Raw genomic sequence first — 15279 nt, forward strand, 5'->3', positions numbered from 1 at the left:
GAAGCATGTTTTGGAGGTCAGTGGAGTGAAGACGAGGTTGAATTTGAAGTCCAAAATGAACCCAACCTTAGTGCTAGTGGGAGCCAAGCTCCTTCTCCCTCTAAAGTTAAAAGGGGTAGAACTTCAACTGTTTGGTCTACTTTCACTCGTGAATAGATAAGACGCCCCGATGGGAAAGTAGAAGTTAGGACAATTTGTAAACATTGTAAAAGGGATCTTAGTTGTAATGTTTCGAGTGGAACGAGCCACTTAAAAAGGCATGCCGACGCTTGTGGTAAAAAGCATGGCCTGTTAGACCCTAAGCAAACTCAACTAAGTCGCACGTCTAGTTCAATAGGAACATTTTCCTACTCTCATGATAATAATAGAAGAGAAATAGCCGCATACGTTATACACTCCGAACAACCATTTGTTTTTGGAGAAGATAAACGTTTTGAAAAATAGGCTAAACAAGCTTTAAATCCTGCTTTTAAAATGGTACCTAGAAATACTCTATAATCAGACGGTTGTAAAATTTTTAATGAATGTAAACAACAACTGATTTCATATTTTGAAGGATTTAATGGGAAGATTGCACTTACTTCCAATATTTTGAGTACCAAAAAGGATTATTCATATATTTGTGTAACCGCACACTATATCAACTCTAATTGGCTTTTAGAAAAAAGAATTATTAGCTTTAGTCTTATTGATTACCCACATACTGAAAATGTTATATCAACACATATTTTAAATACTGCTCGTGAATATAAGATTACAAAAAAAAATAATTATAACTCTAGATAATGCGAGTAATAATACTTCCGCAGTAGAGTTATTAAAAACTGAATTGAAACCTATTTTAAGTGGAAAACTTTTTCATATTAGATGTGCATGCCATATTTTAAATTTGGTGTGCAAGATGGTTTAGCTCTTATTGACCCACAAATAGAAAATATTAAAATTTATATTATATTTATCAATTCTTCAATGTCTAGAAGACAAGAATTTGCAAAATTATGCAGCACCTATGGAAAAGAATTTTCTAAATTCAAATTAGATATTAGACATAGGTGGAATTCAACTTATTTAATGTTGAAACATTGCCTCCCATATAAAAATTTAATTTAATCATTTGGTAATAAAAATATACCTCAACCTCTCTATTACACTGTAGGTCTCCCATATTGGAACACTTGTGAGGGTTTCATCAGTTTTCTTGAAGTTTTTTATACTGCAACTAATGTTTTTTCTGCTATTTACAAACCAACCTCAAACATAATTATGAGTAACTTATATAACATCACTCTTACTTTTTAAAAAATAGAACTAAAAGACATGAACAAATAATCGAAGTCATGGAGGCAAAATTTAAAAAATATTTTAATGAAATTTCACTTTTATATTCCTTCACTACAATAATGGACCCTAGGTTTAAGTTACAAGGTTTAGAAGTCTTGTTAGAAGAGTGCAATAACAACCTCAGTAATGATCCTGAAGATTCAGGGAATAGTATAAATTCAATTCAATCATTATTAAGGTCTATGTATCATATTTATGAGGTGGAACATGGACAAAGAAGACCCAGTTCTTCTACGAGCTCGGGCTTAAAAATAATCCACTTTTTACTTTAATAAGCCTAAAAAGAGCAAAACCTAGTAGTGTTGGTGAAGCATCTTGCAATGAGTTATCATTGTATTTGGAAAATGAACATTATATCAATCCCGAAGAATGGGAAACTTTAAAAATTTTGCCTTGGTGGAAAGCAACTGAGAAAACATATCCAGTGCTATCCGTCATGGCACGTGACCTACTAACCCCCTCAGTGTCTACAGTAGCATTGGAGTCCACTTTTAGTGCAGGTAACAGGGTTTTAGAAGACAAAAGAACCAAAATGTCATAAAAAACATTGGAGGTATGTGTGTGCTTGAAGGACTAGCTTGATGCAGATGCTAGGATACAAGGACTGGAAGGCTCAAGCTCATCATCTGAAGATTGATGAAGACTTTTCATTTAGAAGTTATTGTAATTTCAAAGTTGTATTTATTTTTTATCTTCTCTTTCCTTTAAAGGGTTAGGTTCTATGTCCTCCTCAGCTCCTCTTTTTTTGTTATAATATTTGATATTAATATAATTTAAAGGTGCCGCCTGGGTTCCTGAATAAATATTCCAGGCACAATCGATCTTTGTTTCTAAATTACTATTGTAAAGTAATTGTAAATGAAATTGACAAAAGGAGGACCAAGAATATTGTAAACAAAAATTGACAAAAGGGGACCAAGAAAATTGTTTACAAAATTTGAAATTTTTTTTTTTTTAAAACAGAACATTTCTCCGAACTCCGTGGGGATCCCACGGAGTTCCGAGAAATGTTTTAATTCAAAAAAAAAAAAAACACGGGCAGGCACGGCAGGCCGCGGGCCGTGCCTTGCCTAGCCTCGTGGATTCTGGCCCGGCACGGCACAACCCATGAACCCTTTTTTACCGTACCATGCCCGGCCCGTGGGCCTATCCGGGCCTCATTTGGCGTGTCGTGCTGGCCCGGCACGGCCCGTTTGCCACCTTGAGCAAAGGGGTGTGTAGACACCCCATTTTGACCGGACCCTAGTTCGCATTGTTTGAACAAAACCCTATCAAATCAGTGATTTAAGGTCCCATGTTGCACCCTAAGCTAGGTTAGGGTCCCACCAAAGTCCCTGCAAAATTTGATCTAAATCCGAGCACGTTTGCCTAGCAAACAAGCCGAGATAGTGTGCGTAGTGCAATCCAAAAAGGGGGTGAATTCATCTTGGATGGTGCAAATCCGGGTTTGGAATAAGACACGATTGAGATGTGCGCCTGTCAATTTCCGCGCGCCTTATCAATTTTTCGCACACCTCATCCACTTGAAGTGTGAATATCAACTTCTAAAATGTCTATAAATAGCAACTTAATCTCTTCATTTAGAGGAATCCAAGGTTTTCCCAAATTTTTAGAGAGAGAAGCTCTTGGGTTTTAGAAAGAGAAAACGAATCTCGCCCAAATTCTATTTTCCGATCATCTTCTCTGGCCATACCCCGGCCAAGTTTTCTTTACTTTCTTCCTTTATATTCAGTTCATATCTGTCCTGATTTTCCATTGGAACCTATTTCCTTTGTTTCAAACCATAACTCATCCGAAACCCTAGATTTGTGTTCTAAACTTTAGATTTGTTCAGACCTTAGAGCTTAGATTCAAGTTAGGTTTTTTTTTAGATTTGCCATATTCCTTGTAGATTTAAATCCAGCTTGTTCGATTTCATCTCTATTTGAAAGGAAGTTTAAAAAAATATAGAAATCTGTTCGAGAATGCTCTCATTAGAACATTTTCAAGAAAAGAAAAGCTCTGCTACTAAGGATCTTTAAAGGAGCTTGTCAATTGATCATCTTCTCCAACCGTGCATCATTTTTCTGGTAAGATTTAAGAGCTTCGGTCTGCAATTGGAGCTTAGTCGAGAAGAGGTGATAAAAAAAACGTGAAAACTGATTCATAGGACAAAGAAGGTATGTATTTTTTATAAATTCTCTTCATCAGTTCTTATATTAATTATTTGAATTCTAAAATTGATCTCATTCTTTTTTTTTCCTTTCATTTTATTTTCTCTGCAAGGTTTTCATGTTACATATCATGATTGGATTTTGTGGTCGGAGTGATCTCTGATAAAGATTTAGAATTTATAGTCTAATTAGAAAGAAAATTTTGAAAATTATCATGACATGATGCAAACAAATCTGGATAAGGTGTGTCTTATTAATGATGTAAGAGTATATATTATTTATTTTGAAAAATACAGGGAATAGGTCCTATAAAAGTTAACACCTCAATCTGCTTGATTTGAATACTGAAGGTTTCAATATATTAATATGATTTGTATGGGATTCTTAGCGCTTATACAATATAGAATATATTCATCTACTTATATAGCATGATGCATTGTTCAGTATAAAAGGACACAAAGGGGTTCATGTACATCCTTTCCTTTGATTCTTGATCTTATCAATGTTTGTCTCAAATAAGTTAAGGCAATGTGTATTTTAGCTTATTGAGTGGTGAGGTGCTCAGCATAATTTTTGCTGTTGTGAGGACAAGTTAGACATAAGCATGGCTTGTTCATTGTTTGTATTTACATATTGAGTTTCCAAATTTAAACTAATGTTTTGACTCTAGATATTTTGATGCACATTCTTGGTCTTATTCGTTCATGTTGGAATTACTAGGTGGTAGATATTAGTAATATGAAGATGATTGAGGCTAGCATCGCATAAATGTCTGTATATCATATTTTATATGTTGTCAAGTGATCTGTGTGTGTTTGTTGGAAATTATACCTGGTGAAACTTGTTTGAATTGCTATATGTTGCTAGTTCCTAGTGTCCTCAAATTTAAAGCTGAGGTTAATCAAGGACCCCATGATTAAGTTAAAATCACCTTGGAGTCTACCAGTATATACAATAATAGTAAATTTCATTTGATATCTGATTTGGTTGGACCTTGGGATAAGCTTAATTTATTGAATAATGCTAATGCCTGAAATTTGATGCTGATAGTACTGACCATTAATTTTTGAATGGTATCATCTTGTTTGGACATTAATCAGGTTGCTTATAAGGCATGCTCATCACTCTTGTGTGGAACTTTTTTTAAAAAAATTCTAACATAATGGCAGAAAGTTATTGTTGGTATGGATTGTTTAGGCATGTATGTTTGAGTAGCTACAAAGACTCTACCCTATTCTTGTATCTATTTCCATCTCTTCAAAACCCACTCTATACATATGCAAAACCTTTATACTAACAGACCCTATTTTCATTTCTTTTATTTGTTAAACCCTTCCCAATCTACTATTTGATAACTAACTCTATTTTCTACCATAATGGGTAATGTTGTGTACTTAGTAACTACTTTTTGGGATGCTTATAAAATATGAAAATTATAAGATATAGAATGAGTAAATGCAGTTGTCATGATATGATGCCTTTAATAACATTTCTCAAATTATTTGGTTGTGGTTGTAGAATACATCTCTTTGGGGTCAGGTTATATGATTTAAACTGTTTGAGAGGTTTTTCTTTGAAACAATGGTAAACATAGGTAGTGGCTTTTAAATACCCTGATTATGTTTGAATTATCAAAGGTTGAAAATGGTTATTGTTTAGATTGCTAGCTCAAGAGTGAATAAAAAGGCATTTTTCTTAGTAAACTAATTGTGCCTGAGATATAAATGGTATATGCAATTTGAGTTGTCTTGAGAAACTCTTGTTAATTGTATGCATTAAATTGGTTTGCCCATGAAATTAGATAAATTAAATGTATATTGTAGGTTTTAAAGCCTTCATCTGTCATATATAGGTAACCTATCATTTTTTTTACATTATCTACTTTTGGCATGGTTGTTGCTATGGTAAGTTTAATTCGAAAGAAGTTAGGGTCTGGTTATGGTTCTGTGGACCCCGATCTGAGAAGGACGAGTGCGGCGAGGGATGCGAGGTCCCCCTGCAATCCTCAAAGATCTCCACATGTGAAGGAGAGCTCTGCCAAGGAACTCTCAAAATAGGTGCCACTCTCACAGCATAGCATGAGTGACGATACAAAACGAATGAGATAAATCCTGATCCGGAGCCAGGACTCGAAACCAAGATGTACCTAAAAGTAACTCAAAGTCGTCATCCATGGATACGCCATGGAACCAAAATAAATGCTCTGTCTGCAACGGATAACCAGAGATACAAAAGGTTCATTGCCTGATTACGAATGGGGAAGGTCCGAAGAGCACCCCAAATTCGTCCGAGTGCAAGCACTTGGTCTCTTATGCCATTTATTATTAACCTCGAAGAGTTTTGGGCAAAAATCATATGAAATGGGAACAAATATCCTCGAGTGGACGTCTAACTAATCATGCATGACTCGGGGATGAAATAATAAGCATACACAGCATAAATGAAAGAAGTGTGCCACCTAAGCATCGCTAGGTTATGTGTGACATGCCTAATGGGTGTCTAAGTTCTGGTGAGCAAACACATGCATGCTACAGCTAAAGGTATAAGGTCTGCGCATAAAAGTAAGAAAACATAGCAAAACACTCAACATAACAAAACAACAAATCAACAAATCCTAAGACTCTAAACGATTTAGCCCGAGTCCTCGGATGGTCTGATGTTCATCCGCCACGAGGCTTGGTGAAGAGATCTGTTAGTTGGGATGAGGTGTGGAGATAAGTGGGTCAGAGACAGACTTCAATCTCTTCTAGAACAAAATGGCAATCGATCTAAAAGACAAGATTAGCAGTGATTTGTAATGCTTCTTGATTATCGCAATACAATGTTGCAAGTTCAGTACGTATGATACCAATGTCTGTTGACAAGGTATTCAAGCCATTGAAGTTCACAGCAGCTTGAGCCATAATATGATATTCAGCCTCGGCAAAAGACCGAGAAACAGTAGCTTGGTTCTTAGTTTGGCATGAAATGGGGCAAGAGCCGATCATAGTACAAAAGCCACTAGTGATCGTGAGTAAGGGATAGGTGGATCACTCCTACTGCTTGGAAAAGCTCGCACTCCAATAAGATTACTGGAGTTACTCCTCAACTAAAGTGGTCAGTAAAAGGTGTGAAGGTAATTAATGCATGCGTCTCTCTATTGAGACATGGATTCAATGTCAATTGAAGAGGAAGGTTGGACTAGGCCTACCTCTTTGGGGGTAATGATGATGGTCATCAATCCTCCATGGTCCTCCATCGATAAGGGGAGGGACCACAAGGACAAGACGTGGGGCCATCAAATTTTCCTTCCATTGAAACAAGACTGTAAGGCTTTTTGTCTAAGCCTAAAAACTGGCTTTAATGGGTGGTCCACAACTATACAGCTTCCCGGTCCCAATCACTACAAAACTGACCATAGAAAAATCTACATTCTTAGCAATCAAACTATTGCTGTTGAATTGACTCTGAAAATTAACCGTTTCTATATCGACGTGTTATGCTTAGACTAATACGACACTCGAATATGGGAAGAAAGACACGCCTAAGGGTCTGGGCCATGATGATAGGCAGGGTGCAGCTCGGGTCAATTTTTGGGAATTCTGGTTGAGCTTTTACCTTAAAAGCAGGTCAGGTTCGGGTTGTTTCCAATTCATTTTTTAGCAACAGCTCACCTGACCCGACGCAAGTTACACCCCTAATGATGGCCCATATTCATTCTCCTAGATTCTTGGCTAAATAGATAGAGCCAATTAGTGTTTTATTGTGGGTGAAACTGATTCAAGTCTTTTTCATTAAATAACCACAAGATGTTCCCCATCAGAGATTAGGTTAACTAGAGAGACAGTAGATGATCAACCTAGATTGATCACCATCATAGCCGATTGAGGTACATCCTTAATCTTTTCTTTTTTTTAATTCTATACTCGAAGATCCGTTTATATTGATTTTTATAGATATGTAATTGTAGTTTCCATTAGATCTATTGTTGATATGTATTCAAAATTCATGCTTTGAATGCCCTAATCATAGTTTTAAATGTGCACCAACTAAACGAATTATTTTTCAATGTTTCGGTGAGCACGGACTTTACCTATAGGCAATGGTTCACATCCATCTATATGGTCCATATGGACACCATGTGACGCTAGAATTAGATGATTGGCAGATGGACACCATGTGACACCAGAATTGAAAGATTGGCATGATTTTTTAGTCGTATGAATGATCAAAGATAGGCAATTAAGATCAATGGACAGATTGGACCCACTCTGCAATGAGGTAGTGTACTACTAAATGGTTTATCGAATAAGAGACCTTCAAGTTAGACACAAGTGCTCATGATATGTACTGTATATGTAGGTTCCCAATCATGTGTGTCGGTTGGTTGTTCGATTTAGTCGGGGAAGCCCAAGTGGATTTTACAACGGAAAAAGCAAGGCCCAAAATCTCCATAAATGGGCTTTCTCCTATCGAAAAATCCATTAAAAACTGTTAGAAAGTTGAAATCTGGACTTGGCTTTCTCATTCTTTACCGTTGCACCATTGTTGCCGATGTTGGAAGATTGGCCCCAGATATCATAGGATCTGATTTAGTGAATCTTACGTATGACCGTTATGCTCTTTCTCTATATATCTCTTGTATAGCTTGTATTGCCTCTTATGAATGAAAGAATAAACTGAGTGATCTATCCGTGGAGTAGGCATCTTGCCAAACCACGTAAAACATCGTCTTCTTGTGCACTTATGTTTTGTTTCATGGTATAAAAACGGAAGACCCGTGTTACTGTTGTAAGACATCGATTCATCTTCTTTGCTTGTCCGTGCTTTTGCATTATCTGTCCCCCCCCCCCCCCCCCCCCAAAAAAAAAAAAGGGGGAGGGGGGGGGAGCGGGAGCGGGGGGCGTCTGAGAAGGTGCCATGGGAACTGGGAAGTGATAAGTATCTTTATCTTATTTTATTCTTGACTCTCTGCAAGTCTGCAACCGGTTTAAGAGAGTCTTCTGTGTTCTTCTTCTTTATCATTTTTTAATCTCAATTTGTCCCACCTTCTTATTATATTCTACAAGAAAACAAAACGATCACGTTGTTCCTACTTCCTACAGCCACCACCGTCACTTACCATTAGTCTCTTGTCTTTCATCAGTAGTTTCTTTTTTTATTCTCCATCTTATCTTTCTCACCCAACATCTTGATTTTGACCTCTCTTATTTTTCTTTCATACACCATATTAAATATCAGTGGTTGTGTCTCTTGATTTATTCAAGAGTCAGTAAGCATTGTGAGAAGACAAGACATTTAATGCCATTGAGAAAAGGGAAAATGACTAAAAATAGAGGGCTTTCTACCGATTATGACGTGGCAAGGGAGGGCTTTTCTAAATTACAAATTTGAAGTGATGTTGCCTAGTTTTGATGAGTTTGGAACAAAAATGCCCTCATTGTAAAAAACATTAGTTTTATTCTCTCTTTTTTTTACATTCTCTCTCTCTACAAATACCTGTTGCCGACGGAAATTTTTCGGCAACTCTCTCTCTCTCTCTCGCTATGAATGCCCCTTGCCGACGGAAATTTTCCGGCAACTCTCTCCCTCTCTCGCTGCGAATAACCCTTGCAACTCTCTCTCTCTCTCTCTCTCTCTCTCTCTCTCTCTCTCTCTCTCTCTCGCTGCGAATACCCCTTGCCAACGGAAATTTTCCAGCAACTCTCTCCCTCTCTCGCTACGAATAACCCTTGCAACTCTCTCTCTCTCTCTCTCTCTCTCTCTCTCTCTCTCTCTCTCTCTCTCTCGCTGCAAATGCCCCTCGCCGGCGGAAATTTTCCGGCAACTCTCTCTCTCTCTCGCTGCGAATACCCCTTTGCCAACGGAAATTTTCCGGCAACTCTCTCCGTCTCTCTCTCTCTCTCTCTCTCTCTCTCTCTCTCTCTCTCTCTCTCTCTCTCTCTCTCGCTGCAAATACCCCTTGCCGGCGGAAATTTTCCGGCAACTCTCTCTCTCTCCCTCTGCAAATCTCACTGGCAAATCTCTAAGAGAAAAAAAATTCTCGGAATTCCGCAGTAAACAAAACAGAAAAAAAAAATTGCTCGAAAGTCCGAGCTTTTCTCTCGGAATTCCGCAACAAACATTACAGTTAGAAAAAAAAGTTCTCAGAATTCCGAGAACTGTTCCAGGCGTGTTTAAAGCCCTAGAACGTGCGATTTTTTTTCAATTGCCCCTTCTATTTTTCATTTTTTTTTCCTTCTCTCTCAAACCCTAACTCCATTAACCATTTTCCCTCAAAATGCCTCAAAATCTAATTCTAATCCATCATCTTCTTCCTCCAAAACCCTCTTTTTTACTCAAAAACCCAAAATTATTGGTAATCCTAAATAAACAACTTATAAACACTCTAAAACCACTTACAGACATTCTAAACCACTGATTACGTTATATAAACAACTTGTAAATACAATAAACCACTGCTTACCCCTATATAAACCACTTACAAACACTATAAACCACTGCTTACACTGTATAAACAAGTTATAAACACTTTAAACCACTGCTAAGCCTATATAAACCACTTACAAACACTCTAAACCACTGTTTAGCTTATATAAACCACTTATAAATACTCTAAACCACTGCTTACACCTATATAAACCACTTACAAACACTATAAACCACTGCTTACACTGTGTCAACAACTTATAAACACTCTAAACCACTACTAAGCCTATATAAACCACTTATAAATATTCTAAACCACTGCTAGTCTTATATACCACATATTATACACTTATAAACCCTCTAAACCACTGCTACGCTTATATAAACTACTTATAAACACTCTAAATCATTGTTTACCCTATATAAACCACTTGTAAACACTTTAAACCACTGCTTATTATATATAAACCACTTATAAACACTATAAACTATTGCTTACCCTGTATAAACCACTTATAAAGACTCTAACCCACTGGTAAGCTTATATAAACCAATTATAAATACTCTAAACCACCGCTAGGCTTATATAAACCACTGTTTACCCTATATAAACCACTTGTAAAAACACTAAACCACTGCTTACCCCTATATAAACCACTTACAAACACTATAAACAATTGCTTACACTGTATAAACAACTTGTAAACACTCTAAACCACTGTTTACCCTATATAAACCACTTGTAAATACTCTAAACCATTGCTTACCCCTATATAAACCGCTTACAAACACTTAGAAACAACTTATAAACACTCTAAACCATTGTTAAACCTATATAAACCAGTTATAAATAATCTAAACCACTATTAGGCTTATATAAACAACTTATAAACACTTTAAACCATTGTCTAAACCATTGTTTACCATATATTATATACTTATAAACCCTCTAAACCACTGCTAGGCTTTATATAAAACACTTATGAACACCCTAAACCATTGTTTACCCTATATAAACCACTTGTAAACACTCTAAACCACTTCTCACCTATATAAATCACTTATAAACATATAAACTACTGTTTATCCTGTATAAACCACTTTTAAACACTTTAAACCACTGATAAGCCACTTATAAACACTATAAACCACTGCTAGGTTTGTATAAACCACTGTTTACCCTATATAAACCACTTGTAAACACTCTAAACCACTGCTTACCTTGTATAAACCACTTATGAACACTATAAACCACTTATAAACACTATAAATTACTTCTTACCCTGTATAAACCATGTATAAACACTCTAAATCACTGATAAGCCTATATAAACCACTTATAAACACTTTAAACCACTTACAGGCTTAGATAAACCATTGTTTACCCTATATAAACCAGTTGTAAACACTCTAAACCACTGCTTACCCTATATAAACTACTTATAAACACTATAAACTACTGGTTACCCTATATAAATCACTTATAAACACTTTAAACAATTGTTAAGCCATATAAACCAATTATAAACACTCTAAACCACTGGTAAGCCTAAATAAATCACTACTTAGGATTATAAACCACTACTGAGGATTCTTAACCAAAGAAGCTATATAAACCACTTATAAACACCCACTTAGTGGCCTTCAGTAGTGGTTTATCGTAGTGAAATAGTAGTTTAACTTAAGAAATTAGTAGTTTACAGTAAAATAACAATGATTATAAAGTATTTAAAGTAATTTAAATGTGATTAAATAGTGATTGAAGGCTTTGTGCAATGAAAGACAGTAGTTTAACGTGGAGAACTTTCATTCAAGTTTGTAAACATGCCTTATAATGGAAAGAGAAGGGAGAGGGCTAGAAATACACACATTTCTATTAAATGGAGGCTTTGTGCAATGGAATGGTGGTTTGTAGTGAAGATTTTTGCGATTTCGGAATCCAATAACATTTTTTGCAATAGTTGTTGCAAATGGAGGCGTTGTAAAATGCAAGGAAGGGTTTGACATCTAAAAATGAGGTTTTCAGCAATAGAATGGAGCTTTTTGCATATAACAATGGAGGTTTTTGTGTTTCAAAAATGGAGGTTTTTGGGTTTTTCAGACGTACGTTTTTTTTTTGTAGGTGGGAGGAAGAAGAAGAAGAGGGAAAAAGGTGGATTTTGGGATTTGTATTGTAAATGTAATCATTTCAAAAAAGGTGATTTGATAGGGGAGAGAGAGAGAGAGAGATAATCAAGGGCAATTTAGTGATATGCACTCTTGATTGGTGATTTAGAAAACACCCCTCTTGACACGTCATAGTCAGTAGAAAGCCCATTTATTTGGTCATTTTCTCTTGAGAAAAAAAGGGTGTTGTTTCTACGGTTCTGTCAGAGAGCAATATAAGGAAAGTGACCTAATTTGGTACCTACGCTCTGTTCACTTGTTTTCCCGCTGCAGGAAAGGAATCCGACGTGGCAAAATGGAAAGGAAAGAAAAAGAAACTATGATTTTCTCTTGCTTTCTCGCTGTTCACTTGCCCAGAAAGTGAGGGAAAATATGCAGGAAAGAAGAATTACTCCATTTTTGCAAAAAAACATAAGATCTAACCCATTTAAGAAGTAGATCTAACCCATTTAAGTAGTAGATCTAACCCATTATTTAGGTACTCTATTTTTTAGAAATGGATATTTTGAGAAAAATGATGGATTTGTTTGAAACTCACAGAGCCCAACAAACCTCATTTTTGCTGGATTTTGTGATTTTCAAAACGCTCAATTTTTTGCAGAAAAAAATACCCGAAACAAACACAGACCCCATTTCTGCCATATTGGGTTCGACCCTTCCAACAGATCCAACACATTTTCGAGTTTCAAAAAAATAGAGTTTCAAAAAATGGGTTCGATCCTTCCAATAGATCCAACCAATTTTCGACGGAAAAAATGGAGTTTCAAAACACCATTTTTTGCCGACAAAGACAGAGGGAGAGAAGGAGATTCCCAACAGTTCCAACCTTTTTTTCTCACTTTATTTCAACAGATCCAACCCTTTTTTCACACAGAGAGGGGGTTTCAAAAAAACACCGAAAATAGAAGACAGAGAGAGAGGGAGGGAGAGGGAGACGAGATCTTACCTGGAATCGTTCGCCGGAGGGAAGATTTAAAGGGCCGGATTTGGATGGGAGGAGAGGCACTCGTGCAGAAAAGGGAAAAAATGAGAAACCCTTGCCCGACTAATTTTCTCGCTCGAGAAAGGAAAGTGATTTTCCCATGGTTTATGCGAGACAGTTTCGACAGAAACTGCGAGAAAATCCCTTTTCCACGTATTAAAAAGTTATTTCCACATCCGTAAATAAACTTTCCCGAGAAAACTACTGAACGGCGAGAAAACCAAATTCCCGAGAAAATTTCCCTTATTTTCTTTTCTCAAGTGAATAGAGCCTTACTGATTTGCAGCGTTCTCGCCATTTTGCTTGAGGTTTTCTTACTGCCTGGAAAGTTAATCATTAGTACCGGTACATTCGATCCTCACTCCTTTTAATTTGTGAATAATGGAGGATAGTGATAAATCTAAGGGTAAAACTATTGTTCACGAGTCTGAACATAATACCGGGATAAGTATGTTCCCCTCAATGGGCTAAACTATTTCTCATGGTCTAGAACCGCATATTTAGCCCTCGGAGGGAGGTCAAAGGCAGATTATATTAATGGAAAAAAGAAAATCCCTAAAAGCAATGACCCAAATTTCGAAGAATGGCAAACAAATGACCAATTAGTAATGTCTTGGATCCTAAACTCTATGGAACCGGCTATAGCTGAAATATTCACGCAATCTGAGAATGCAAGAGAACTTTGGATGCTATTAAAGAGATTTATGGGCACCAAGATAATTTTGCTAGAAAATTTCAGTTAAAGCAAGAAATCTCTGAAGTCAGTCAGGAAAATAAGAGTATAACTGAACTTCTAGCCACATTGAAACCTATGTGGGATGAATTAGCTATTTATTGTCCTCTTACCACTGATCCTATTGAGTTAAAAAATAGGGTTGAACAAGAAAAAAATTTCAACTATTGCGTGCTTTGAAACCTGAATATGAGCAAGTTCGGAGTCAACTTATTCTTACTTCAGAATTGCCAAGTTTGTCTAATGTCTGTGCCACCCTAATGAAGGAAGAAACTCGAAAAAAAGGTTATTAGTGTTAGAACAAAGCCTGAATATGAAACAAGTGAAAAATCTGCCTTTGTTTCGGCTAAGGCAAACTTTGATCATAGCAAAAGGGCTAGAAATAATGTGGGTGAAAAGGAAAAATTTGTTGGAACTAGTAGTAGTGAAAGAGGTCAAGGCAACCGACCTCCTCTACGTTGTAATCATTGTGAAAAAACTAAGCATACAATTAATAGCTGTTGGGTGAAATACCCTCACCTAAGACCTAATCAAAATAGAATAAGAGGGTCCACATCTGCTCTGACTGCCGATACTCAAATCACTGTTCAACATCTAGCTCAACTCATTCAAGAACTTGGAAAAAATAGCTCTCCCTCCACACAGGTTACTACTCATGAAACAGGTAATCTCTGTGCTCTCCAATCAACTGTCTCGTTTGATAATGATAGTTGGATTATTGATTCAGGGGCTACAGACCATATGACGGGAAACAAAAATTCCTTAAACTCTTATCAAGATGTGTCAAATAAAACTCCTGTTTCAATTGCAAACGGTGCTCTTGTTCCAGTTAAAGGAATAGGGAGAACTAATTTATTCTCATAAAATGCTAATTCTGATGTCCTTTTTATGCCTTCATTTCCGTCAAATCTTTTATCTGTCAGCAAACTTACTAATAACTTAAATTGTAATGTAATTTTTTCGCCATCTACTGTCTCTTTTCAGGATCAAGTCACAGGGAAGATGATTGGTGAAGGAAATATGTCTCGAGGACTTTACTATTTGGATCAGAAGAATAAAGCCTTGATGGCTGATAATGATGTCCTAAGTAAAACTTGGCATTCTCGACTTGGTCATCCTGCTAATAAGGTCTTACATTGTTTGAAACCTGAATTACCTTCGGTTCTTTATGATTGTGATGTGTGTCATTTCTCTAAACAACCAAGACTTCTTTTACAGTCTTCTGAAAATAAGGCGGACAAGTTTTTTTATTTAATTCATTCTGATGTGTGGGAACCAGCCCCCGTTGAGTCCTATAATGGGTTGCGCTATTTTGTGCTTTTCATTGATGATTTCTCTAAGATGACATGGATATTTTTACTTAAATTTAAAAGTGATGTTTTTGAAAAATTTAAGGAATTTTCAAACCAAGTTAAAACTCAATATAATGATAAGATCAAGATTTTACGTTCAGATAATGGAACTGAGTATACAAATAAAGTTTTTTCAGAATATCT

The 15279-nt window shown here is 36.4% G+C and overlaps 1 long non-coding RNA gene across 1 annotated transcript; it reads left to right on the top strand.

Moving 5' to 3' along the window:
- The first annotated feature begins 2949 nt into the window (after positions 1 to 2949).
- LOC143876576 (uncharacterized) lies at positions 2950 to 14983 on the top strand. The gene is made up of 2 exons (XR_013250420.1): positions 2950 to 3500; positions 14768 to 14983. It is a non-coding gene; the product is annotated as an uncharacterized LOC143876576 (long non-coding RNA).
- The last annotated feature ends 296 nt before the right edge of the window (positions 14984 to 15279 follow it).

The sequence above is a fragment of the Tasmannia lanceolata genome, unplaced genomic scaffold, assembly GCF_043159265.1.
Source record: "Tasmannia lanceolata isolate RefF3 unplaced genomic scaffold, GAP_Taslan_0.1 ptg000005l, whole genome shotgun sequence".
Lineage (NCBI taxonomy): Eukaryota > Viridiplantae > Streptophyta > Magnoliopsida > Canellales > Winteraceae > Tasmannia > Tasmannia lanceolata.